Below are 25,845 nucleotides of genomic sequence, written 5' to 3' on the forward strand. Positions count from 1 at the left end.
TTATAAACGTCAGCTCGAGACGCAAAAAATAAGCCATCACTGAGCCATAGATCCTTAAAAATAAGAACGCTACGTGTTTCGGAAAATGGCGCAAAACGTGCGCCACTTTTATTGGACAAACTTGTGAATTTTTTTTAACCCCTTAGATACAAGTAAACCTATACATGTTTGGTGTCTACAAACTCGCACCGACCTGAGGCATCACATAGATACCTCAGTTTTACCATATAGTGAACACAGTGAATAAAATATCCCAAAAACTATTGTACGATCACACTTTTTTTGCAATTTTTCCGCACTTGGAATTTTTTTGCCGTTTTCCAGTACGGCAAGTATGGTAAAACTTATGGTTTCATTTAAAAGTACAACTCGTCCCGCAAAAAACAAGCCCTCATATGGCAAGATTGATGGAAAAATAAAAATGTTACGCCTCTCGGAAGAAGGGGAACAAAAAACAAATACGCAAAAACGGAAAGTGCCCAGGGGCTGAAGGGGTTAATGTTAAAATGAGGGCCTGTTTTATAATCTTAGTGCGTCTTAATCCTAATGCTCACTAGGGAGAGCAGCAGTGGTGGAGCAGTTTAGGAAGGTCACAGGAGCCAGGGGAGGCGATGCTGCATTCTCAGAGGAGGAGGTGTTGCAGCTCAAGAGTGTTGTGAATGTCAGTTATACTGTTGCTGCTGTGGAGCTCCCTCTTGTGGCCAGGAATGGTTTGACAGAGACCAGGTGTTCTTGAGCAATGGGCGTTTCCATTGTTAACTCTCTGCCTATTTAAGCCTTGGTCTCCTGGCTGTCTAGGCCGGTTATCATTTGTTCTGTGCTTCACCAGCCGTTTCATCTTGCTCCAGACCTCTTCTACCCCAGATAAGTGGTTGGTTTAATCTTATGTTATTTTTGTTCTTTTGTTCTTATCTGGGTTGTCAATTATTGTGGTTATTTTCAGTTTATTTGCATGCAGGAATCTTCCCTCTCTGTTGTTTTGCTGGGAAGCTCCCTGCAGCTATGTTTGGAGTATTGCTCCTATAAGTCCATGTGTTTGTTGCTTCTTGAATTTGTAATTGTTCCTGTTTTCTGTTCATTGGTTTGACAAGAGCGCCTGATATAGGACGGAGTGCAGATCGTGCGATCTGAGGACCTTTTTGTACTATCAGGTATTTGGGTTTTGTAGGGTTTCTCTCTGGCCACCATCAGCCCATTTGCTATCATTTCCTATTTAGTTAGTGGGGCCTCACCTTTGCTAATCCTATCCTCCATCTGTATATTGTATTTTCCTATATCACCGTAGTCTTTGAATGTGGGGGGCTTACTATACCTTTGGCGGTCTATTTCTGAGGCAGAGAGTTATTCATCCTTCCTTCCTTTAGGATAGCTAGTTCTCCGGCTGGGTTCGCGGTGCATAGGATGATAGTTCACCCCTCAGCTACTTCTAGTGTTGATGGTTAGTAAGGGGATGGCGGCCAGATTAGTTGCCAATACTCTTGTCACCTTTTTTGCCAATGATCTATTGTGATCTTCCATCATTCCGGATCATAACACAGGAGGATGTAGCGGTGGGCACTATTGAATCCCCCAGCGGGTGTTGCGGCGGGGGCTATTGCTCGGCGGGCAGGCTGTGGGGCAGGAACTCAGTGCCGGCTAGTATACATGACATAGGACGCGTCATGCACCCAAGCTTTAGAAGAAGGAGGACAAAGATGGCCGAAAGAGGAGGCGCTGGTACCGGAGAACGGAGACACCCATCCGACCAGTCTGAACCGCACCGCCCCTTAGGTGAGTATTATAACGTGATTCTTACTGTGATGGTGTGATATTGTGGGTTATGTACCATTTTGTGTGGGTTCATGTTTCGGGTGTGGTGGTCTGTCTATTCGATCTATTGTTTTTCCTGTTAAGTCAGGTTATATCCCTTCTGTCCCTAGGTCTGGGGGAGGGGGCCTTGAATCCACCTAAACTCTCTGTTTACCTGGGGGATTAGTGATTCTGGGTGAGACTTAAGGCCCCGTCACACTAAGCAACATCGCTAGCAACATCGCTGCTAACGAACAACTTTTATGACGTAACAGCGATGTTGCTAGCGATGTTGCTAGCGATGTCGCTGTGTGTGACATCCAGCAACAACCTGGCCCCTGCTGTGAGGTCGTTGGTTGTTGCTGAATGTCCTGGGCCATTTTTTAGTTGTTGCTGTCCCGCTGTGAAGCACAGATCGCTGTGTGTGACAGCGAGACAGCAACAACTAAATGTGCAGGCAGCAGGAGCCGGCTTCTGCGGAGGCTGGTAACCACGGTAAACATCGGGTAACCAAGAAGCCCTTACCTTGGTTACCCGATATTTACCTTCGTTACCAGCCTCCTCCGCTCTCACTGTCAGTGCCGGCTCCTGCTTCTTGCACGTGTAGCAGAGTACACATCGGGTAATTAACCCCATGTGTACTGTAGCTAGGAGAGCAAGGATCCAGCGCTAAGCGGTGTGCGCTGCTCCCTGCTCTGTGCACATTTAGCTCTAGTACACATCGGGTAATTAACCCGATGTGTGCTGTAACTAGGAGAGCAGGGAGCCAGCGCTAAGCGGTGTGCGCTGCTCCCTGCTCTCTGCACGTGTAGCTGTCTGCGCTGGTAACCAAGGTAAATATCGGGTTGGTTACCCGATATTTACCTTAGTTACCAAGCGCAGCATCTTCCACGCGGCGCTGCTGGCTGGGGGCTGGGACACTGGTTGCTGGTGAGCTCACCAGCAACTCGTGTAGCCACGCTCCAGCGATCCCTGCCAGGTCAGGTTGCTGGTGGGATCGCTGGAGCGTCGCAGTGTGACATCTCACCAGCAACCTCCTAGCAACTTACCAGCGATCCCTATCAGGTTGGATCCTTGTTGGGATCGCTGGTAAGTTGTTTAGTGTGACTGGGCCTTTACAAGAGAGAAGAAGCAGGATTGAACCTCTGAGGGAGACGCTGAGGCTGTGGGGAGCACCCTAGAGAGACTGTGAGAAACCCTGATTTCCCTGGAGAAGGACGGCTGGAGGATTGTGACTGAACTCTGGGACATTTATGCCATTTCTGGACTATTTTTACCTTCCGTCTGGTGTATTATTTGATAGTCATTTTGTATTGCATGGAATAAACGTTCTTTGGATTGTTCCATCATCTCTCGCTCTGTTGATTGTGTGATATCGGAGAAGGACCTCATCACAATTGGTGGCAGCGGTGGGATCAACAGAGCACAGCCTAATGGAGATCCACCAAAGAGTGAGTACAGAGATTGGACCGCATCCAGTTTTACATGAGAGAGACAGAGATCTCTGCCCGAACCACCATGGACCGAGTAAAGAGTCCTTAATTGATCTACTGGTGGGGCAAGCCAGTCTACGTCCTCCCAGATGTCTGACGGACAAGCGCTGGAGACGAGGATCCCTGCCCCAAAAAGACAGTGATTGGTATGGTTCAAAGAAAAGATCCGGTTCTGGGCCCAGGTGTATCTTAGGAGTATAAGGAGGAGGCTGCTCACCGAGCACAGAGGAGACAAGAAGCAATGGAGTCCAGCAGAGGGAGTTGGAGTGTAAACCCAGCAATCCGCGAGCCTGTACGGATTACCCGGGCAGACTTCAAGCCATATGATGAGGCTTCCGGAGATGTGGAGAGGTTCTTCAAGGACTTTGAGCAGCAGTGTGCCGTGATGGAGGTGCCCCACCCTGGCTGGATGCGTTTGTTAGTGGGACTCCTGAACGGAAACCTGGCAGAGACTTATCGCACCATTGACTCACAGCAGAACTGGTATTACAACATTGTAAAGCGGACTATCCTGGATTACCATGCCATCACGCCAGACTCACATAGAGCACAGTTCCGAGACCTCCCATGCATAACGGGGGGATCGTTTAGAATGCATGCGCATAAGATGTCCCAGGCATGTCAGGGATGGCTGGAAGCGGAAGACGCCTTCACTGTGGAAGACATTATACAGGTATTTCTTTTAGAATAATTTCTTTACAAGTGTCGTTCAGAAATATGGGAATGGGTCAGAGACCGCACGCTGCACACCTTGGATAAATCTGCAGCCCTGGCTGATGAGGCCCTTAGTATCCGACCTCAATGGAGGAGGCTTATGGACTATAAGCCACATTCTGATCCTCCTGCGCCTCGGCCCTCTCCAGTTATATTTGTCCCTCTGCCCAGCTGCAGACCGATGACATCCACGTCTCACAATTCTGGGCCCCAACAGTTCCGACCACGCCCTGGGGGAATCAGAGAGGAGATGTTATGGGTGCGGGCAACCTGGGCACCTGCAATCCAGTTGTCCCGCAAGGATTCGGAGGGACCCCCACGCACTTCCACCTCGTCCAGTGCATTTTGTGCATTCCATCCTGCCTGAGGAAGAGCTACAACCACCTCCACTGGAGTCTAACGCTGACCCCTGCACCATAGATGCCCCTTTTGGAGTGTATGGGTTCTGGCCTTTGTCACCAGGTTTTCCTCCTGCCTTCTCCAAAATGCACATTGAAAGGAGTACGGCGCAGAAGAGATGTTATCGATGTGGACAGCCTGGGCATTTGCAAAACACTTGCCCTGCTGGTTGATTGAGGAATTACCTTGCACCAAATCGACCTGTTCATTCTCTACTGCCAAATACAATGGGAGAAAAGTTCTCACCCCTTCAAATTGACTTACGTAATGACTCAGACACTCGTGGTCGACCACTAGGGGTTTATGGGTTGCAAGCCACAGCCCCGAGTTTCTCTCACCATCAAAGTAAGCACTTACAGGAGGTTGTACTGAATGGACCGAGAGTCATTGTATTTTGTGATTCTGGGGTATTTCTCACAATAGCTGATCCCCGGGTGGTTCGGCCAGAGGCGATACACCATGAACCAGGGATTGTTATTGAATTGGCTGGAGGACAAAAGAGGAATATCCCAAAGGCGACTGTAGATCTGGACTTTGGCTTTGGGGTCAAGCAATGTGTGGTTGGGGTGATGAGCGGCCTGCCTGCAGATATTCTCCTAGGAAATAATGTGGGAGCTCTACAATGCTGATTTGTGAGTGCAGGAAACACAGTTTGAGTGAAGGAGGACACAAAGGGAAGCTTGTCCTTACAATGTTACTGCTGTACAAGGGACTATCCACAGCTTAGCAGCATGTACTTAAGTGAGGTGGCCAGATGTCTGTGTAGACCTCATGGCGTACTCACTTATTAAAAAGGAGGGAGAGGTTGTGATGGTGTGATATTGTGAGCTATGTATCGTTTTGTGTGGGTTCATGTTTTGGGCGTGGGGGTCTGTCTATTCGATCTATTGTTTGTCCTGTTAAGTCAGGTTATATCCCTGAGTAGTGATTCTGGGTGAGACTTACAAGAGAAAATAAGCAAGATTGAACCTCTGAGGGAGACGCTGAGGCTGTGGCCAGTGCCCCAGAGACTGTGAGAAACCCCGATTACCCTGAAGAAGGACTGCTGGAGAATTGTGACTGAACTCTGGGACATTTATGCCATTTCTGGACTATTTTTACCCTCTGTGTGGTGGATTATTTGATGGTCATTTTGTTTTGCATGGATAAATGTTCTTTGGATTGTTCCATCATCTCTTGCTCTGTTGAGTGTGTGATATCGGAGATGCACCCCGTCACACTTACGTTCTACACAGCGGCCTGGGCTCATATATACAGAATGTTAAAATGCTGTATATAAGCGCCCACTGGGGGTGGCCGCAGCTTATAGTCGCCAAATCTGGTGACAAGTTCCCTTTGTGCTCAGCTCGACTGGGCGTCGGCTAAGTTCTTTCACTGCTTCTAGCCATGCAGGAGTTAATCCTTTTTAAACAGTGTGTAACTTTTCTGAGAGCCAGTCTGCTAATTACCATCATCAGCTGGTCTCTTCCTATTTAAGGCTGGGGAGTGTAGTAAGGGGCTGCCGAAGATGGCATCAGTGTTCCCATTCTCAATGGGTCTCATTATACGGTGAACAACAGTTGCTTTGTTGCTTGGTGTGAACGTTCTCCTGTTGTGAGTTTTCACTACCCATATCTTTATTTTACAAGTACACATATTGTTTCTCCTTTTGTGTGTGAGTGCTGTGTGTACGAGGTTACGTACGCCCTTGTCTGTGTGTTTTCTGTGGGGTTTTGTTGCTGGTTTTCCGGCTCTCTCCCAGGGTTGGGGGGAGTAAGATCAGAGCCGTACTGGAGACAGGGGTTATGTCGGGGAACCAGGCCTCCCTACCTTCAAGGGTACCTCCGGGGTGAGGGAGAGCGTAGGGCCCCCAGTCTTAGGTTCAGCTAAGAAACCCCTGATCTGTCAGCACCACCCCTATGACATCTCCCCCAATACGCTTATTTTTCTTACCCAAAGATGTTAATCACACAAGTTCTGTACAAATCTAAGGTCAAAGTCACATCCCAAAAACAATTGTTTGATAAGTACAAATCTATAAACATTCTTTTGTTCTTTCCAAGATAACATCCTTAGGAAATATATTTTACTATAACTTTTAACTCTTGATTTTCCTAACATTTCCCTCCTGTTTATACAAAATGTATCCCAAACTTCCATAACACTCATGTAATCTTTTTCACGGCTGGTCTTTTTCAGGGTTTACCATCATCTGGTAGCTGGAATTCTCTTGATATGAGGTCTCATCAGTTATGATAGGTCTTTCAAATAGTTCCTCATTTTGATACATAGTTTTATTTTTTTTTTTTGCATTTTTTTTTGTTGAAAATATCAGAAATTTGGCAAAACTTTTCCAATTTTAAAACTTTGATATTTTATGCCCATAAATCCGAGAGTTATGTCACACAAAATAGTTACTAAATAACATTATCCACATATTTACTTTTTTTACTGTCACTTACCATCCAGGGATTAAAAACACCAAGGCATATGCATTATCTAGGAGCTTCCCTGGGGGTAGTGATCATGTGAAACCATTACCCATTTTGTAGAAGGGGGTGGTCGTTTCGGCCTTGTGCCCAGACCTGGAAGGGGAGGTGTTGGATGTTCAGGGGCAGAGATGAGCGAACCCGATGTTTGGTTTTCATAAAGGACACTCACTTTAACAACCAGAGTTCGGGTTCGGAGTTCGGATGCTTTACGTGCGAATTCCACTCGTGCGAGTATCGCTTTGCTGAGGTACGCTTGGTGCTCAGCCCTGTGTAAGCCGCATGCAGTGTTTGAATGGCTCGCACTGGAGGTAACAGCAGCGTGATTAGATGTAGTGTGTAGATTGTGGATAGGTTCAGTAAAATGACGCATTTCATTGTGTTGCCGGCACTTACAAATACCAAGACTCTGGCTCAGATGTTCATCAATGAGATCATGAAGCTTCACGAGGTTCCTTCCAATGTGGTCTTAGATTGGGGAGGCCAGTTTGTTTCCACATTTTGGAGAGCCTTTTGTGCTCGACCGGGGGTGCAGTTGTCTTTCTCTTCTGCCTTCCATCCACAGTCGTATGGGCAGACCGAGCGCATAATTCAGAATTTGGAAACTTACCTTAGATGCTTTGTCTCCGAGAACCAGGAGGATTGGGCATGTTATCTACCATTCGCTGAATTTGCTTTAAAGAATCGTCACCAAGAGTCTACTGGCAAGTCACCATTCTTTAGTACATACCATTTTCATCTGCAATTTGGTACATGTAGTGGTAGGGGTGCTTCAGGAGTTCCTGAGGAGGAGCGTATTGCCTCATCACTCTCTTCTGTATGGCAAGGGGTTCAGAAAATTTGAAGGTCATGGAAGAGAGATACAAACATACAGCTGACAAAAAAGCGCTTAAGAGGTCCAAACCTAAGTGTGAATTACTATGTGTGGTTGTCTACCAGGAACATAAACTGGAAGATTCCTTCCTGGAAGATGGAGCCTAGGTATATTGGTCCCTATAAAATAACCCAGTAGCATTTCATCTAGAGTTACCTAAGTCTCGTAGGATCCACAATGTATTCCACAGGGCACTGCACAAAAAGTGTGTGGAACTTTTGGAGCGATCCCGCTTTCTGCCGGTCCCAGTCATGGTTGATGGTAATTTGGAGTTATAGCTAAAATTGTTGACTATCGTTTTCTACATCGTTCCTTTCAATACTTCGTGCAGTGGAGGGGTTACGGACCAGAGAAGAGGATTTGGGTCCTAGCATCGGATGTGAATGCCACAAGATTGGTTCATTGATTTCATGCCGCCCTGTTATGATTCAGGGACCAAGGAGGATCAAAAAATGCAGAATCTCAAATGGTAACAGAGTGGCTGGAAACTTAACGGATTGCAGACTTAATCTTGACGCACAACTAGAAGTAGCCGTGGGACAAGCCTACGATGACCTAGTCGTCTCGACACAAGGAGAACTACCTTATTTTTCGGACCATAAGACGCACTTTTTTCCCCCCAAATGTTGGGGGAAAGTGGGGGGTGCGTCTTATGGTCTGAATATAGGGCTGCGGCCGGGAACGAGGGTCATCGGCGGCACGAGCAAGCTGTGGCAGCGCCTGCCGTGACCACGTGGGCCCGCTCATTACATATGCACGCCCATCCTCCTGCCCATCTCTCAGCACTGAAGCCGGCGCTGACAGGTGGCCAGGATGATGGGCGGGCGATGCGCGCATAGTAAACAGCCGACCGTGATCACCCATGGCAACTACAGCCTGGAATGATCATGTGCGGCTGTATTCACTGTCCCCCGCGCATCATCATCAGCGCGGGGGGCAGTAAATAAGTACACTCACCGTTCCCCTGCAGCTTCGCGATGTCCTCCCGTCTGCCGGTCAGCTGATCTGTGTAGAGAGCGGTGAGCACAGCGATGATGTCATTGCTGTGCGCGCCGCTAGTCACGCAGGTCAGCTGACCGTCAGACAGGAGGACGAGCGGTGCTGCAGGGAAGTGACCGGTGACGGCTCCAAACAGATCAGCGGCGCTGCTGCCGCCACAGACAGGGGGAGGAGCGATGCTGCATGGAGCGAGGAAAGGTGAGTGTAAACGTTTATTTTTTTTGTGTGATACAGAATACAGGCCATATAGCAGGATGGGGTTTTATAGCAGGATGGGGGTATATAGCAGGATGGATGGGGGTATATAGCAGGATGGGTGGGGGTATATAGCAGGATGGATGGGGGTATATAGCAGGATGGATGGGGGTATATAGTAGGAAGGGGCCATATAGCAGGATGGATGGGAATATTTAGCAGGATGGATGGGGGTATATAGCAGGATAAGGGCATATACCAGAATGGCAGTATATATCAGGATGGCAGTATATATCAGGATGGGGGCATATAGCAGGATGGGGGTTTATAGCAGGATGCCAGTATATAGCAGGATAAGGGCATATACCAGGATGGGGTACATATACAAGGCAGAAGGATCATTACCAGGATGGGGTACCTTAGCAGAGAATTTGGGGACATTACCCCCATAACAGTGTCAGCAGCAGATCCTCGCCCCATAACAGTGTGTCATTATCACATTTTTTGATTAAAATTTTATTTTCCTCCTCTAAAACCAGGGTGTGTCTTATGGTCCGGTGTATCTTATAGTCCGAAAAATATGGTAAATATTCTCACAGATAGAGATATAAGAAAGCTAATCTGCCTTGGAGCAGTCCCCAAAGATAGATAGCCCCCCACATGTAAAGGCTACGGTGATATAGAAAAACACAATACAAAGCTAGGAAAGACAGATTCAGCAAAAGTGAGGCCCAAACTATCTTTATAGGAAAGGATAGGAAGGAGCAATGTCTGCAACCGTAAAAAACCCTAATAAATACTAGCACTTCTGATATGGAAAAATCCTGAGGTCACACAACATCGCCCCCACTGTCTCAGCACTCTGATGTTACTGGGATCGAAAAACACTAATACAGATGAGGGACTGAATTAATACCAAGCATGACAAACACAATACCTTGCAGAATAATGGAGCTAAGTATACAGACACTCCCAGCAGGGAATGATCCCATTCCACCAAGAACTCCACAAAGACAAAATAGGAATCAAGCATTAGTGTCAAAGCAGAAAAAAACAAACAGCAGAGGTACAAAGACCACTTATCTGAGAAGAGTTCTGGTGTTGAGCAGGGCTGGTTATAGAATGTCCTTAACACACAGGATATCCATTGAGCACCGGCAAGTAACAAGAGAAAACTACTGAGTTATATAGTCCCAATCTGACCCTGATTGCCAGTCCTCTACAGGTGTGTGGATTTCATTCCACAAATCAACTGCACCGCCAGCATCTCTTCCCTTTTAGGACCCAGCAGAGCTCTCCTTCCATCCAGCTACTGATTATCATTTATTCCTATTCCCCTTGTGCTTAAATGCTTACATCTTCCCTGGACTTGGGCTGGGGTTATTATTCAGTTTAGTCAAGCTCTAGATGCAAGCAGGTGGCTTGTACTCATCTGAAACTTTGCTGAACTTCTACCGGAGTCATCTGCGGATAAATAGTTCATGCATTTTCTCGTATGTCCTCCTTGTGTAATTTATAATGGTTAGTGGGGTTGATTGAAGAGCTCATCCCACTTGTTCCCTATTTAAGGCGCAGCAGAAGAGATACCTAGGGTCAGGTATCCAGTTCGGCACATAGGAGCAGAACCTATCTAGGGTAGTGAGGGACCCCAGGGACCAGTGGTAGGTTTGGTCAGGGGGTCACCATCTTTCCCTTCCCTAAATACACACTTTCCCTTTCGCCAATCAATTGGTAGTTTCCCGTAACTAGCATGACAATTCAATACCATTAGGTGGTGAAGAAAGAATAATTACATTTTTTTTCACTAAAATGTTATTTTAGCCCCAAGTTTTTAATTTTTATAAGGGCTAATAAGAAAAAATGGACAATACAATGGACCATGTTTTGTAATTTTTCCTGAGTGCGCCAGTACCCTCCAAAGCTGAAAAGGCAAGGAGCACTATATCGGACTTGAATTTCTGGAATGGTTTGTGCATGCCATGTCATATTGGCAGAAACCCAGGTGCCAGAACAGCAGAAATCCCCCACAAGTGACGCTGTTTTACAAACTGCACCCCTCAATGAATTCATCAAGGGGTGCACTTAGCATATTTACATCAGAGGCGGGTCACAAAGGTTTATACTATTGTTTTGTGAAGAAAAAATTTTAACAGTAAAATGTTTTTACTCCAGATTTCCAATTTTTACAAGCTGAATAAGTAAAAAAAGGCCCCATAATGTGTTACACAATTTCACCTGAATGTGACAATACCCCACATGTGACTGTTTGATTTTTGAAGCACAGATTTTCCTAGAATAGTTTGTGGACTCCATTTGCAGTGCCCCTATGTGCCAGAACAGCAGAAACCCCCTCAAGTGACCCAAGTTTTCGAAATTACACCCCTCTGGGGTTCATCTACGGCTGTAGCGATGGTTTTGTCTCTGGAAAACACCCACAGTCTTAAACGCAATGAATTTTGCAGAATTAAAAATTGGAAACAAGCCGTTAACTATGGTTTATGCACACTGTGGTGCTCAGAAGAGAGAGGGGGGCATTTGGATTTGGGAGAGCAGATTTTGCTAAATTTATTTATTTTTTTGAGGGGAGAGCCATAGCGCTTCTCCAGAGACTTTGTGCTACCTGTAACGTGGAAGCCACCTATATTTTCGTTAACAGATGACTGACCTTAGTGGGGACTTTGTTGTTTTTTTTGGGGATTGAGTTGAATGTTATTTGGTGGCAATTTGGAGAACAAAACGTTTTGATCAGTTCACATTTATCCTTTGCTCTATGCTGAGTGCTTACATTGTGGTTTCCGTCTACATCTGAGAAATACATGATTCAGGTGAAACTCTCAACAAATCCATTCACTAAAATGTGGCAGCAGAGTTAGGGGTACTTTGCACGTTGCGACATCGCTACTGCGATCTCGTCTGGGTCAAATTCAAATCGAAAGTGACGCACATCCGGCGCCGGTAACGACGTCGCAACGTGTAAAGCCTAGATGCACCGATAAACGATCGCAAAAGCATCAAAAATCGGTGATCTGTGTAGTGTCGGTCATTTCCATAATTTCGCTGCAGTGACAGGTACGATGTTGTTCCTCGTTCCTGCGGCAGCACACATCGCTGTGTATGAAGCTGCAGGAGCGAGGAACATCTCCTTACCTGCGTCCCGCCTGCAATGAGGAAGGAAGAAGGTGGACGGGATGTTTACGTCTCGCTCATCTCCGCCCCTCCGCTTCTATTGGCCGCCTGCCGTGTGACGCCGCACGACCCGCTCCCTTAGGAAGGAGGCGGGTCGCCGGCCAGAGCGACGTCGCAGGGCAGGTAAGTGCGTGTGAAGCTGCCGTAGCGATAATTTTTGCTACGGCAGCTATCACAAGATATCGCATCTGTGACAGGGGCGGGGACTATCACGCTCGGCATCGCTACAATCGGCTAGCGAAGTTTCAGCGTGCAAAGTACCCCTTACTCTGGACTCTATTCGGCCTCTGTTAAATTTTGTCCTTTTAAAGGTGAACAAAACTGTTGTTGATCGCACTTTTGTGCACGTCTAAAAAGATGCATGAAAAAATGGACAAGGCTGCCATATGCCATATGCCAGACAGGAGTTCAGAGTGACTCCCTCTGCCTCATTATAGTGAATTTTTCTTTGGGCAATTTGTCTGAATCACATTTTTCAGAGATTAACATATAATCCCCAGTTTAAGCACTCAGCGTAAAGTGCAGGATAAATATGAGCAAATAGGAGGTAGAATGAATAGATCAACTGCAGTTGAAGAATTGGCTTTATTAATATTTTTTCCACTGTTCACCGTGCGGTATAAGTGATTAGGCGGCTTTATTCCTCAGGTCAGTATAAGAGCGATGCTAGATTTATATCTTTTTTTTTTAGGTTTGGTTACTATCACACTAAAAATTGCTTCTTTACAAAATAAAGGTTTTTTTGCATCACCAAATTTTGAAGGCTAAATTTTTTTTTATTTTTCTACCAACAAAATAATGTGGGGGTTTGTTTTTTTGCGGGATGAGTTGGAATATTTATTGGTACCATTTTCGTCCATTTAATAGTTTTTGATCGCTTTCTATTCCACTTTTTGTGAGGCAGACTCAAGAAGAAATGGCAATTTAGGAAATGATTTATTTTTTTATAACGTCATCCACCATGTCATAAAAGTGATAAGACAGCTTTATTCTTTAGATCACTTCAAATCCAGGAATACTACATTTATATTTTTTTTGTTTGTTTTGCTGCTTTTACACCATAAACACTACTTCATAGAAAAAATAATTCTTTTGCATTGCTGTATTCTGAGAGCTAAAGCATTTTTATTGATGATGTTTTCAGCGCTTCAATTTTTATTTACATGCAACTTTTTGATCGCATTTTAGTCTGCTTTTTTTGGGTGATATGAGGAGAAGGCATAGTTTTTTGTCACATTTGTTTTACAGTGTTTATTGAAGGGGTTAACTAGTATTACAGTTTTATAAATCAGAACTTTCTGGATGCGTCAATACCAAATATGTGTAATTTTTTAGTTTAGCTTTTTTACATAAGTACACATTTATTGGTACAGTGGAACCTTGGTTAACGAGAACAATCCGTTCTGGGACTGGGCTTGTTAACCAAGTTACTCATTCAGCAAAGCAAGATTTCCCATAGGAAATCATTGCAATGCAGACAATTCAATTGTTCCACGACTTGTTAAATGTCCCATCCTGTTCCCCCACTGTGTCATTCCACACATGCACAAACACACAAACACGTACAAACACACACAAGCACGCACACACGCACATATTATGCTCACCATACCTTCCGTTCCATCGCCGGTCTGCTGGGACTTGCTGTTCTCCGGTACGGGCTGTGTATCAGGTTACCATAACGACAAGGGAGGAACTTCCGCTGCCAGAGCGCTGACGTCAAAGGCAGGAGCCGCTTGCCTCTGATTGGTCAGCGCGCTGCCTTTGAGTAGCGGTGACAGAGGAAGTTCCTGCTTCGTCGCTATGGTTGCCGATGCACAGCCTGGAGTGGAGCGGCGAACTACAGGACCCAGGAGGCCGGCGATGGAACGGAAGGTACACATATTATGCTCACCTTACCTTCCGTTCCATCGCCGGCCTCCTGGGTCTTGTAGTTCGCCATGAGGACGTCGCGATGTAACGGTGAACTACAAGAACCATGAGGCCGGCGGTGGAACGGAAGGTAAGGTGAGCATAACACTGTATGTGTGTGCATGCGTGTTTGTGTGTGTTTGTGCGTGCTTGTGTGAGTTTGTGCGTGCTTGTGTGTGTTTGTGCGTGCATGTTTGTGTGTGTTTGTGCGTGCTTGTGTGGATTGCAAGTGCGGGTCAGAGCGCGATGGATGTACAGAAGTGGGTGCGATGAGGATTCTCGTAAACAGAGTTACAAATTTACAGAAAGCTTTGCTTGTTAAGCGAAATTCTCGTTAAGTGGGTTACTCGTTAAGCGAGGTTCCACTGTATATTTTTTTCATTTTTTTGTTCTTTATTTTGTGGGCTCAATTTTTTTACTTTTACGCCTATCTTTTTAAGTGTTGAACTTGTTTGTCGACTGATCCCTGACCTATTTACACAAGGCAATCATCTAATTGTTACCAGTATTTCATATACATGTAGAAATCATGAAAAAAAACCAAAACACTTCTTCCAAGAACTCAAAGAACAGTCAATGATTTTTTTTATTTTGTTTATTTCCTTTTTTTTTTATCAAAGAGCAAAATACAAACAAGACAACACAAAGCTTTGACCTTCTTTCATCTCAACAGCATCTATAATTCTGATTCCTTCTCTTAAGGCCCCGTCACACATAACGAGATCGCTAGCGAGATCGCAGCTGAGTCACGGTTTCTGTGACGCAGTAGCGATCTCGTTAGCGATATCATTATTTGTGACACCTACCAGCGATCAGGCCCCTGCTGTGAGGTCGGTCGTTGCAGAATGGTCCAGGCCATTTTCTTCAAAGGCGATGTCCTGCTGGGCAGGACACATCGCTGTTTGACACTGTGTGACAGGGTCCCAGTGACTGCTGAGATCGTTATACAGGTCATTACTGTGACCTGTATTGTTCCTGCATCGCTGGTAAGATCTGACTGTGTGACATCTCACCAGCGACCTCCCAGCGACTTACCTGCGATCCCTATCAGATCGCATCGTTTTCGGGATCGCTGGTAAGTCGTTGTGTGTGACTGGGCCTTTACACCACTTAACACTATTCTTTTATGGATGCTCATCATGCAGAGTAAAGGTGGCTTTGATGCAGGTGGCAATGACGAATGTCATCTTTTTTTACAGTATATGGGCAAAACTGTTGAACACACTTGAAAAGCGGAAGAAGCTGCAGAAACTGAACTACAAAGTGGAGACAACATAATGTTATAGAGCGGAGTCACCGAGTGCTGAGGAGCCGAGGGCAGAAAAGTCACCAACGCTCTGCTGACTACTGCAGAGTCCAGACATCTTCTGGTATTAATATCAGCACAAACACTGCGCCACTCGGGAGCTTCATGTGTAAAGACACCACCATGGGACTCTGGTTTTGGTCAAGGTTGATTGACCAATGAACCCAAGAGGAATTGTGCTTTGTACAGTGACAGATCACACTTCTCTATCTGGCGTCTGATGGACAAGTCTGGGTTTAGTGACTATCAGAACGATACCAGCCTGACTACATTGTGCCATACTATGGCTTTTGTTTCAGTGGTTGGTCGAGGCCCCATAGTCCCTTGGAAGAGAAATCTTAATTCTTTAGCACAGAGCCCATGGACAATTGTCTGATTCCAACCTTATGGTAACACTTTGATGAAGGCCCTTTTCTCTTCCCCATGACTGTGCCCAAGTGCACAAAGCAAGGTCCATTAAGATATGGTTGAGGGAGTTTGGTCTAGAAGAACATGAGCCATAACCTCAACCTCATCCAACACTTTTGGGATGAACTATAATAGATATTGTGAGCTCGGTACTCTCCCCAACATTAGTTTTGATCTCACAGATGCTCTTTTAGATGAATTGGCAAAAATTCCTACAGACACGTCCAAAATCTTGTAAAAAGCTTTCCTAGATGAGATTAAGCCGTTATAGCTGCAAAGAGAGACCAACTCCATATTAATGTCTATGGATATAGAATGGGAGATCATAAAAGCTCCTGTAGGTGGAATGTGGAGGTGTCCTAATACTTTACTTCATATACTGTCATGGCCAAAAGTGTTGGCACCCTTGAAATTATTCCAGAAAATTAAGTTTTTCTGCCAGAAAATTATTTTAATGTCACATGTGTTGTTATACATATGTGTATGTTCTTTGTGTGCATTAGAACAACACAAAAAGGCCGAGGAAAAAAAAAGGCAAATTGGACGTAATTTCACAAGAAAAACAAAAATGGGCTGGACAAATTTGTTGGTACCTTTCCAGAATTGTGGGTAAACAACTTTTTTTCAAGCTTGTGATGCTCAATCATAATCAACTGTGGCAAGTAACAGGTGTAAGCAATATGAAAATCACACCTGAAACCAGATAAAAAGTGGAGAAGTTGACTCAATCTTTGCATTGTGTGTCTGTGTGTGCCACACTAACCATGGAGAACAGAAAGAGCAGAAGAGAACTGTCTGAAGAGAAGACTTGAGAACCAAAATTGTTGAAAAAAATCAACAATCTCAAGGTTACAAGTCCATCTCCAGAGATCTTGATGTTCCTTTGTCTATGGATCACAACATAATCAAGAAGTTCACAAACCATGGCACTGTAGCTAATCTCCTCGGATTGACCTGTTTGGGTATATACACTGTGTGCAGAATTATTAGGCAAATGAGTATTTTGATCACATGATACATTTTATACATGTTGTTCTACTCCAAGCTGTATAGGCTTGAGAGCCAACTACCAATTAAGTAAATGAGGTGATGCGCATCTCTGTAATGAGAAGGAGTGTGGTGTAATGACATCAACACCCTATATAAGGAGTGTGTCATGGTTCCACCTCCCCGTCCACATGGCTAGGGGGCGGAGATTTCTCTCGGGCCTCACTTCCGGAGCTTGGATGCTTTAAATTCTGTCATCTCTGGTGAACCAGCGCCGGCTATAAGCTTAGCACTGCTTTGCCTGTGATTGCTGGTCCCTGTAAAGGCCCCGTCACACACAGAGATAAATCTTTGGCAGATCTGTGGTTGCAGTGAAATCATGGACATATTGTTCCATTTGTACACAGCCACAAACCTGGCACTGATTGTCCACAATTTCACTGCAACCACAGATCTGCCGCAGAGTTGTCTCTGTGTGTGACAGGGCCTTAAGTGTTTCCTGATCCGTCCTTCCCTGTGCTCTGTCTGTGTTCCGTCCCACCTCCTTCCTTCCCACAATAGCCCCAGTCATTCCCCCCTTCTCTTACCTTCCCACTCGGTTGCTTTCTCTGGTACTGACCTCGACCCCGCTTTTGCTCGTTCCTCCAGTCTTCTTTGTTACTGTACTGTGTATGACCTGGCCTGCCTGACTATCCCCCGCACGCGACGTGGCCTCTGTATTCTGGCTGACTCTGCAGGGCAGTGCTCCAGCACGCACTGTGTGTCCACCTCCATGCTGATTCAGCTCTGATTCTGCTGATTCGGGCAACTTGGGGACCACGACCCTGGACCACCAGTGTACATCCTTAGCCTATACATCGGACTTTATCCAGCAGTCTGGGGTATGACTCCTGATTTATAGGAGTGACATCATGTGAGGGAAAGCCCTCGGACCTTCCCTGGTTATTAACCCTGTTTAGTATTATTACTGTTGGTGTGTGTACTACTCGTCCGCAGCCACTGTTTTAATATGCTGTGATGTTGCATTGCTAACCCTTTGTGTTATATACGCTATATAAGTCTCATATGTTGTAGACCATTTGGATCTCTGCCGGCAAATTATGGGTATAACTCCTGGCTCCCAGGAGTGACCCCACATGTAGGATAGTCTCCGGACTCCCCTTGGTATATTAACCTTTTACACCCTGCACTACTGGCATGTGTACCATATGGTTACGGCTATCCTCATAATGTGCGGTAATAGTTGACACAATATGCTGTAATGGTACACACTATTATCATGTGTGGATTTTAGGCAAATTAAACCTTACATGTGATAGACATTTTTTGGCCACACATGAGAGAGTGTTATTTGTTACCAAGGGTGTGACTTAATGTATTTAAGTGTTATTGCCGGCCTGTGTGCCATGTGTTCACATCTTTTTGTCATATTACTGTTGTAATGTTATACACTGTCATCATATGCGGCTTCTATGCTATTTAAAGTCTCATATGTGGCTGACATACCACATCACTGCTCCATATGAGTTAGTGTTTTCATTTACACAGAATATCTAAGTGTATATACGCATTTGACTGTTTCTATGACTGCGATCTAGTCCTTACATGGATGCAAACCCTGGTGTGGTCCAGGTTCTTATATATTTTATTAATGCTCACAAGTTCTGTCACCTTCACCCTCAATAAATATGTACTTTTTGCACTTTAAAAACTCGTCTGTTCTCCTTGTTTATGCTTAATCATGAGTTTGTGCTACCCGTGTGGCCCTCAGACACTTAGGACCCCCGGGAATTTCTTGAGCATGGTTTTCTGGTCTTCTGTTTATATACTGATTCAGCTCTGTGTAGTGTCTTTTCCTGCAGGGCTCCAGCTCCCCCTGGTGGTAGCCTGACAGTGTGCTTAATTATTAGGCAACTTCCTTTCCTTTAGCAAAATGGGTCAGAAGAAAGATTTGACGGGCTCTGAAAAGTCAAAAATTGTGAGATGTCTTGCAGAGGGATGCAGCAGTCTTGAAATTGCCAAACTTTTGAAGCGTGATCACCGAACAATCAAGCATTTCATGGCAAATAGCCAACAGGGTCGCAAGAAGCATGTTGGGCATAAAAGGTGCAAAGTAACTGCCCATGAATTGAGGAAAATCAAGCGTGAAGCTGCCAAGATGCCATTTGCCACCGGTTTGGCCATATTTTAGAGCTGCAACGTTACTGAAGTATCACAAAGCACAAGGTGTGCCATACTCAGGGACATGGCCAAGGTAAGAATGGCTGAAAAACCACCACCTCTGAACAAGAAACATAAGATAAAACATCAAGACTGGGCCAAGAAATATCTTAAGACTGATTTTTCAAAGGTTTTATGGACTGATGAAAAGAGAGTGACTCTTGATGGGCCAGATGGATGGGCCAGAGGCTGGATCAGTAAAGGGCAGAGAGCTCCACTCCGACTCACACGCCAGCAAGGTGGAGGTGGGGACTGGTATGGGCTGGTATCATCAAAGATGGAACCTTTTCGGGTTGAGGATGGAGTGAAGCTCAATACCCAGACCTACAGCCAGTTTCTAGAAGACAACTTCTTCAAGCAGTGATACAGGAAGAAGTCGGTATCGTTCAAGAAAAGCATGATTTTCATGCAGGACAATGCTCCATCACATGCATCCAACTACTCCACAGCGTGGCTGGCCAGTAAAGGTCTAAAAGATGAAAAAATAATGACATGGCCCCCTTGTCTACCTGATCTGAACCCCATAGAGAACCTGTGGTCTCTCATAAAATGGGAGATCTACAGGGAAGGAAAACAGTCCACCTCTCAGAACAGTGACTAGAGGCTGTGGTGGCTGCTGCACGCAATGTTGATCGGAAACAGATCAGGTAACTGACAGAATCTATGGATGGTCGGCTGCTGAGTGTCATCATAAAGAAAGGTGGCTTTGTTGGTCACTAATTTTTTTGGGTTTTGTTTTTGCATGTCAGAAATGTTTATTTCTACAGTTTGTGCAGTTATATTGGTTTACCTGGTGAAAATAAACAAGTGAGATGGGAATATATTTGGTTTTTATAAGTTGCCTAATAATTCTGCACAGTAGTAGTTACCTGCACAAACAGATATCCTCCTAAGATAGCCAAATCTAAAAAACCCCACTCCAACTTCCAAATATTTTAAGCTTTGATATTTATGAGTATTTTGGGTTGATTGAGAACATAGTTGTTGATCAACAATAAAAAAAGAAATCCTCTAAAATACACTTGCCTCATAGTTCTGCACACGGTGTATATATACACAGCATATCAGAAAATCAGGCGACAGGTGTTGGGTCTCCAGTTATCAGCCGTGGTAACAGCTCCGGTAGACATGATACAATAGAGGCATGATACATATGTACAATATGTTACCAATTTACAAATGCTTTGATTTTACTATTGCAACTAGACTCCATCCATGATGAAATCGTGTATTTGCCACCATTTATACACAATAATGTTGCTATAAAATGGACATTAAAATATTGGATATTAATATCACATGCATGATGCACAGATGGCATAGATGGGATGTTTTAATATGTGTAATGGAAAACAATACAGACTCTTCTTGTCATATCGTTGTGCGTATGTAATCACGTCCTTCACATCGTATATATATATATATATATATATATATTTGTGATGTTCATATGCAGTAATAAATGGCTTTGTTTTTTCAGTCATTGCTGGAAAATGTCAATGTTCCATTTTTTAGGTGAGTCCCTAGGAAAGAACATAACATTTTTTTGGGCTACAAAGTTTTCACAAATGGAATATCCAAGCCAATTTCTTCTTGTATAGAGGCACCAGTGTGCTTTCCATGTCACTTGTAGAATTACCATATATAAGATACAGTTCTCCATGGATGCGGAGCTGTTATTAGGAGTGTATAGACTGGATGTGTGGGGTCCCATCTTCTGGATTTGTTTCCTTCGATTCTGTATAAGCTCCAATAAAAGATCCATCCTCGTTGAAGTGGCTGTGTTCTCCATCGCTGTACTGGACGAGGCTATCCACACTGTCGTAGGTTTTAATATCTAGGCTTAATGAGTCCATGCTGCCACTTGTTGCCTTCTTATCACTGGAACTAAGGGAAAACAATGAAGTTAAAGGCTAAAGTTGGTATAACAAGAGGCATAATACATTTACTAAAAATTATCTCCATCGGAGAGCTGATAAACTCTACAATAGTGTGGATAGGTCCGCTGAGATCCCTACAGAGCGCCATCAAGCTGCTCCATTACCTGTGCTGCAGTACTCGGCAGTCTGATACCTTCCTATCTAGTAGTTTTCATGTTTCCTTGGATTTATGATAATTTTGTAGTGACTAGGAACTAAACAATGTTTTGGGTACGTGTGTATCTGGAGAGCTTCACTCCATCCTCAACCTGAAAAGGTCCCACAAGTCCATCTTTGATGATACCTGCCCATACCAGTGCCCACCTCCACCTTGCTGGTGTCTGAGTCGGAGTGGAGCTCTCTGCCCTTTACTGATCCAGCCTCTGGCCCTTCCATCTGCCCATCAAGAGTCACTCTCATTTCATCAGTCCATAAAACCTTTGACAAATCAGTCTTAAGATATTTCTTGGCCCAGTCTTGACGTTTTATCTTATGTTTCTTGTTCTAAGGTGGTACTCTTTCAGACTTCCTTACCTTGGCCTGTCCCTGAGTATGGCACACCTTGTGCTTTTTGATACTCCAGTAACGTTGCAGCTCTGAAATATGTCCAAACTGGTGGCAAATGGCATCTTGGCAGCTCCACGCTTGATTTTTCTCAATTCATGGGCAGTTATTTTGCGCCTTTTTTGCCCAACATGCTTCTTGCGACCCTGTTGGCTATTTGCCATTAAACGCTTGATTGATCGGTGATCACGCTTCAAGGGTTTGGCAATTTCAAGACTGCTGCATCCCTCTGCAAGACATCTCACAATTTTGGACTTTTCAGAGCCCGTCAAATCTCTCTTCTGACCCATTTTGCCAAAGGAAAGGAAGTTGCCTAATAATTAAGCACACCTTTATATAGGGTGTTGATGTCATTACACCGCACTCCTCCTCATTACAGAGATGCACATCACCGGATTTACTTAATTGGTAGTTGGCTCTCAGCCTATACAGCTTGGAGTAGGACAACATGTATAAAAAGTATCATGTGGTCAAAATACTCATTTGCCTAATAATTCTGCACATGGTGTATATACTGTGTGTGTGTGTGTGTGTGTGTGTGTGTGTGTGTGTGTATATATATGTGTATATATAAATATATACAGTTAGGTCCAGAAATATTTGGACAGTGACACAATTTCCGCGAGTTGGGCTCTGCATGCCACCACATTGGATTTGAAATGAAACCTCTACAACAGAATTCAAGTGCAGATTGTAACGTTTAATTTGAAGGTTTGAACAAAAATATCTGATAGAAATTGTAGGAATTGTACACATTTCTTTACAAACACTCCACATTTAGGAGGTCAAAAGTAATTGGACAAATAAACCAAACCCAAACAAAATATTTTTTTATTTTCAATATTTTGTTGCGAATCCTTTGGAGGCAATCACTGCCTTAAGTCTGGAACCCATGGACATCACCAAACGCTGGGTTTCCTCCTTCTTAATGCTTTGCCAGGCCTTTACAGCCGCAGCCTTCAGGTCTTGCTTGTTTGTGGGTCTTTCCGTCTTAAGTCTGGATTTGAGCAAGTGAAATGCATGCTCAATTGGGTTAAGATCTGGTGATTGACTTGGCCATTGCAGAATGTTCCACTTTTTTGCACTCATGAACTCCTGGGTAGCTTTGGCTGTATGTTTGAAGTCATTGTCCTTCTGTACTATGAAGCGCCGTCCGATCAACTTTGCGGCATTTGGCTGAATCTGGGCTGAAAGTATATCCCGGTACACTTCAGAATTCATCCGGCTACTCTTGTCTGCTGTTATGTCATCAATAAACACAAGTGACCCAGTGCCATTGAAAGCCATGCATGCCCATGCCATCACGTTGCCTCCACCATGTTTTACAGAGGATGTGGTGTGCCTTGGATCATGTGCCGTTCCCTTTCTTCTCCAAACTTTTTTCTTCCCATCATTCTGGTACAGGTTGATCTTTGTCTCATCTGTCCATAGAATACTTTTCCAGAACTGAGCTGGCTTCATGAGGTGTTTTTCAGCAAATTTAACTCTGGCCTGTCTATTTTTGGAATTGATGAATGGTTTGCATCTAGATGTGAACCCTTTGTATTTACTTTCATGGAGTCTTCTCTTTACTGTTGACTTAGAGACAGATACACCTACTTCACTGAGAGTGTTCTGGACTTCAGTTGATGTTGTGAACGGGTTATTCTTCACCAAAGAAAGTATGCTGCGATCATCCACCACTGTTGTCATCCGAGGACGCCCAGGCCTTTTTGAGTTCCCAAGCTCACCAGTCAATTCCTTTTTTCTCAGAATGTACCCGACTGTTGATTTTGCTACTCCAAGCATGTCTGCTATCTCTCTGATGGATTTTTTCTTTTTTTTCAGCCTCAGGATGTTCTGCTTCACCTCAATTGAGAGTTCCTTAGACCGCATGTTGTCTGGTCACAGCAACAGCTTCCAAATGCAAAACCACACACCTGTAATCAACCCCAGACCTTTTAACTACTTCATTGATTACAGGTTAACGAGGGAGACGCCTTCAGAGTTAATTGCAGCCCTTAGAGTCCCTTGTCCAATTACTTTTGGTCCCTTTAAAAAGAGGAGGCTATGCATTACAGAGCTATGATTCCTAAACCCTTTCTCCGATTTGGATGTGAAAACTCTCATTGCAGCTGGGAGTGTGCACTTTCAGCCCATATTATATATATAATTGTATTTCTGAACATGTTTTTGTAAACAGCTAAAATAACAAAACTTGTGTCACTGTCCAAATATTTCTGGACCTAACTGTATATATATATATATATATATATATATATATATCTCTGTTTACGGAATTACCCCATTCTTTCATACTCCCTTTGAGATTTAATTATTGTATTTTGGGCCTCTTTGTGCTAATACATGATATCTTCCATCTTCAGTGGTTCTATTATTTATCAATTATGCTACTATTTTAATTTGAGCAAATTTTTCTTCTTGTCATTTCTATTTCCCTGTCCTAGTGTGTTTTATGTCCTCTTTATTTCCACTGTTGTTATCATGTCCATCTAGTTTTTAATTATATTAATACAAAATTATTTATTTAATCTAATGTATGTCTTTGGCGCATTTTCCTTATATGATCTACATTTGTCTTGCGCTGACGCAGGGTCCATACTGCCTTTCTACTTAGACCTTTTGTGAGCAAGGTTTAGGTCAGTTAGCAGCTAGCCTAGGAGCAGAGAGGTCGTGGTGGTTCTTGCTGCTACTGTCGGCTGCGGTTTGTTATCAGTTGTTTGTTTTTGTACTCCCTCCTTTCCCTTGTTTTTCCTTACCTGACTATCCTTGGGTGTTCCTTGTGTAGGTTTTTAGGTGTGCATTAGGTTTATTTAACCCATCTGTATTTCAATATTGGTGGAGTTTTTGGGATCTCCATCCTGGACTTTGTCGTCAGAGCCAGGACAGGGGTCAGGACCAGGTCGGAGGCACGGACCTCCCTACCTTTTAAGGGTACCTCCATGAGTGAGGGTGAGCTCAGGGACCCCAGTCTCAGGGTCTGCATAGGGTTTCCTGTGTCCCCTCGCCATTCATTACACACCCAACTGTGACACAATAACCAGCCTTACCATTTTCCTTTGGTCATATTGTTACGTCACCACCGGAGTCCGCTCCAGGATTTCTGCTCCGATCGCCAGGCGACGCCGTGTTCCTGCCGTGGATGGTGCTGGTGATGGGAGAGGGGTCGATGCCAGCGGCATCGGTGGGTACAGGCTCCGATCATCCACTCATTCACTGGGCTGGGTTATCTTGGGATCTGCAGTACCACTGGCTGACTGTGGGTGTCGTGTGTCTTCCAGCTGAAGTTGCCAGTGTTCAGCTACAGCCAATGGGAAGACACCACACCCTTCTTAGTTCCTCACCTGTCTGCTGACCTCTGCCAGAGATAGTTTTGATTTCCTGGCTCCTGGTCTGCCCTATTCTGTTTTGTGATTCCTGTGTGCTGACTTCTGCGTGTTTTCTGACTACCCTTCTGCCTGCTGATTTTGTACCTCGCTGCCCGATCCGGATTTGACCTCTGCTACGTTTTCTGATTACGTCCATGCCTGCCGATTCTGTCCCTCTTCTGCTATTCCTGGTTTGACCCTGCCTGATGACTACTCTCATCGGACTGCAGTCTTCCACAGGTAGTGATCTCCAGGGCCCTGTATAGGGGTTAAAGGGTTTCAGGGTTCTGGGGGTCCTGGTTGGTGAGGGGCTTCCCTCTGGCCTGTCCATTCCATTCCATCTGAGTCTGTTGATCCAGGCAGGCGTTACACATATCCAGTATGGGTGGACGGTGGGCCCATCTCGCGCAGAAGATCGCGGACGAGGTGAGGTGTCTGCGTTCCGAGATGGTGCAGCAGCAGCATCAGTTCATGGGCCTTTTAGTGGCGAACGTATCTGCACCTGAATCCAAGGTGGCCCTCCCTGATAAGTGTTCAGGGGGGAGGGATAGGTTCAGGGTATTTGAAGGAGCCTGTCACCTTTATTTTAGGCTCCGTCCTCATTCTACGGGGACTGAGGCCCAGCGTGTGGTGGTCGTCATATCTTTGTTGCTGGGCGATCGTCAATCCTGGACCTTCTCTCTACCGGTCGATTTGGAGGCTAAGCGGTCGGTAGATTTCTTCGTGGCTGTGGTCTTGGTTTATGGTGAGCCTGATGGCGTGTCCCTGGCAGAATCCCAGCTCCATGTGGTGGGGCCTTTGTTGTCAGGGCCCGGACAGGAGGCAGGGCCAGGTTTGAGGCCCAGACCTCCCCTTCTTTAAGGGTACATTCGGGTGTGAGTGTGAGGTCAGTGGTCTGCATAGGGTTTCTGTGTCCCCTGGCCATCAATTACACATCTGGCTGTGACATTGTAACTGGTGATGAGTGAGCACTACCATGCTCGGGTGCTCAGTACTCGTAACTAGTAATGAGCGGGCACTACCATGCTCAGGTGCTCAGTACTCGT

This window comes from Anomaloglossus baeobatrachus, chromosome 10, assembly GCF_048569485.1.
Source record: "Anomaloglossus baeobatrachus isolate aAnoBae1 chromosome 10, aAnoBae1.hap1, whole genome shotgun sequence".
Classification (NCBI taxonomy): domain Eukaryota; kingdom Metazoa; phylum Chordata; class Amphibia; order Anura; family Aromobatidae; genus Anomaloglossus; species Anomaloglossus baeobatrachus.